This window comes from Berghia stephanieae, chromosome 10 (genome assembly GCF_034508935.2).
Source record: "Berghia stephanieae isolate SIO BIC M18660-M18661 chromosome 10, UCSD_Bste_1.3, whole genome shotgun sequence".
Taxonomy (NCBI): Eukaryota; Metazoa; Mollusca; class Gastropoda; order Nudibranchia; family Aeolidiidae; genus Berghia; species Berghia stephanieae.
Window position 1 is genome coordinate 7,999,657 of NC_088369.1, and position 3,712 is coordinate 8,003,368.

Genomic DNA, 3,712 nt, shown 5'->3' on the forward strand with positions numbered 1-3,712 from the left:
CACACGTTTCACAATATTTTCGAGATTTTTAGTTTTATCAGTAGCATAAAGTTGCGTATCATCTGCATAGAGATGATAGCGCAGCCCATGACCAGTGGTGACATTAGATAATGGAGAAGTATACAAAACAAAATAATTGGACCCAAAACAAAGCCTTGGGGAACACCAAAAGACAATGTATGTTGACGAGAAAGTTTATCTGAAATCATAACCTGTTGTTTTCTGCCATCTAAATAAGATTCAAACCACTGCAAGACAGTCCCGGACAAGCCCAAATTATATTAAGTCGTTTAATGAGAATGACGTTATCAATAGTATCAAAAGCCGCCGAAAGGTCTAACAATTGTCAGAAGAGAAACAGAATCTTTATCTAAAACATCAAGCAAATCACTCGCATCACAGAGCAGTTTCTGTGCTGTGGTAAGAACGATAAGCTGACTGAAATTTTTCCCATAGATTGTTTATTGGAGATGTGAAAAGCGCCTGAGTACAACTTTTTCAAGGATTTTAGAAAGAAATGGCAGACTTAACACCAGGATTGACCACCGCTAACATCCACTTAGTATCCGGCTGCGTAACAACCTCTTAGTCAATACTATCTTTGAGCCTTTAAGATGTCAACGTCACCCTTAATCAAAAACACTGCTGCTCTTACTGCTGCCATTACAGCTACTACTGCTGCTGCTACTGCTACTTTTACACTACTACTACTACTACTACTACTACTACTACTACTACTACTACTACTACTACTACTACTACTACTACTACTACCACTACTACTACTACTACTACTACTGTTCATACTATTAAAACTACAACTCTATCTATCTATCTATCTATCTATCTATCTATCTATCTATCTATCTATCTATCTATCTATCTATCTATCTATCTAAACACTGATTATATACGAATTCATAGTCATCTACCTTACTAGCTATCTACCATTTTCATCTCTCATGTGTCTACTCATCCATTTATTTACCCATTTATATACATATGACACTAACCGCCGTTACTCTCTTCCTCCCTCTTCTATCTCTCTCTCTCTCTCTCTCTCTCTCTCTCTCTCTCTCTCTTTCTCTCTCTCTCTCTCACTCTCTCTCTCTGTTTGTGTGTCTCTCGATTCTCCCTCTCTCTCAACTGGTCCGCCTCTTCCCCCCCCCCCCCCCTCTTCTCTATCTATCTATCTATCTATCTATCTTTATTTGAAAATTCTATTGTGCTATTTCCGAGAGTAATAGGTGATTTATTTGCCTGTTTAAGGATACTCGGCCTTCCACACATTAAATCTATCTATCTATCTATCTATCTATCTATCTATATCTATCTATCTATCTATCTATCTAATACTACTAAATATTATATACGAATTCATAGTCATCTACCTTACTAGCTATCTACCATTTTCATCTCTCATGTGTCTACTCATCCATTTATTTACCTATTTATATACATATAGACCCAGCTATCACCCTGCCATTTACTCTCTCTCTCTCTCTCTCTCTCTCTCTCTCTCTCACACACACACACACACACACACACTCTCTCTCTCTCTGTGTGTGTGTGTGTGTGTGTGTGTGTGTCTCTCGATTCTCCCTCTCTCTCAACTGGTCCGCCTCTTACCCCCCCCCCTCTTCTCTATCTATCTATCTATCTATCTATCTATCTATCTATCTATCTATCTATCTATCTATCTATCTATCTATCTATCTATCTTTATTTGAAAATTCTATTGTGCTATTTCCGAGAGTAATAGGTGATTTATTTGCCTGTTTAAGGATACTCGGCCTTCCACACATTAAAATCTCAGTTTTACTATCATTTAATTTTAACTTATTGTGGTACATCCAAGATTTAATCTCATTAAAACAGCTCGTAATTCGTTGTATTAAGAACTGTAAATTACTAAGGGGTGCTGAATCATATATTTGCGTATCATCTGCATAACAATGATAACTCAGATTGAATCTTGATATCACACTAGAAAGGGGCTGCATATATACAGTAAAAAGGACAGGGCCAAGAACAGAGCCTTGTGGCACTCCAAAATTTAGTAAAACTTGTTCTGACTGAACACCATTCACCACGACAGTCTGCCATCGATCCTGTAAATATGATGTAAACCATTTAAGGGCAATTCCTTTTATGCCGAACGTATTTTCTAGTCTTCTTAACAAAATGTCATGGTCAATGGTGTCAAAGGCAGCTGAAAGATCTAAAAGGCATAATACATTGATATTGTTAGCATCAGCATTACATAACAAGTCATTAAAGATTTTAAGAAGCGCCGTTTCAGTACTGTGTTGATGTTTGTAGGCTGACTGAAAGGGTTGTTCCAAACTGTTGTTCTTAAGATGAGATGTTAATTGTGTAAGAACTACCTTCTCCAAAAGTTTTGACAAAAAAGGTAAATTTGATACAGGACGATAATTGTTTAATATATTGTGGTCCAGTGATGGTTTCTTCAGAAGTGGTTTGATGAGGGCACTTTTAAAGCACGATGGAACTTCGCCAGTCAATATGGATGTATTTATGATCTATCTATCTATCTATCTATCTATGATCACTTTTAAGCTACGATAATCTTCGCCAGTCATATGGATCTATTATTATCTATCTATCTATCTATCTATCTATCTATCTATCTATCTATCTATCTATCTATCTATCTATCTATCTATCTATCTATCTATCTATCTATCTACTCAACTTTCTAAACACACCCTGCCGTTCGTTTTTTCTTCTTTTTTTTTTTGTATTTCCTTCGCGAATATTCGACCGCCGATTTAATACCTTGCCCAATCAACCCCCCCCCCCCCCCCCCCGGTGACTATATCACCTCGCCCCCCTACTGTTCCACAACAGCTTTCTACTACTACTACTACTCCTACTACTACTACTGCTACTACTACTACTACTACTACTACTACTACTACTACTACTACTACTACTACTAAAACTACTACTATTACTACTTCTACTACTACTACTCTTACTACTACTACTACTACTACTACTACTATTACTACTACTACTACTACTACTACTACTACTACTACTACTACTACTACTACTACTACTTTTACTACTACTACTACTACCACTACTACTACTCTGAAAACTACTACTACTACTACTACTACTATACTACTACTACTACTACTACTACTACTACTACTACTACTACTACTACTACTACTACTACTACTATACTACTACTTTGTCTTTTATCTTCCATTTTTTTTCTGGTAGGTTCTGTTACTCCACACGCTAACCTTTTCTTATCAATCCGGTCTCTCCCCAGGGGCACCCTAACACCAATGTTTTATTCATACTGCAACCACCATTGAGGACAGACGATACACGTTATTTTGCATTTTATCTTATTTGTTTTCCACGTTAATTTGTGTAGAGTTGTTCTGACGAAGGGGTCGTATCCGAAACGTCCATTGTCTGTTTTGTTCCTATACGAAGCCTCTCCATTAAAAGGAGACCGGCTTCAAGCAGCCCCTACCGTTTTCTACTTATTCATACTGCAACCACCATTGAGTAGTTACATACGTTACAAGTTATTTTGCGTTTTATTTTATTTGTTTTCCACGTTAGGACCGAAGACCTACCATAATTGCTGTTAAAGGACAAGATTGAGAGGAATTATTTACCTGCAAAATGCGAAAAGTTCATTTGTTGATCTGACCTTAACCTT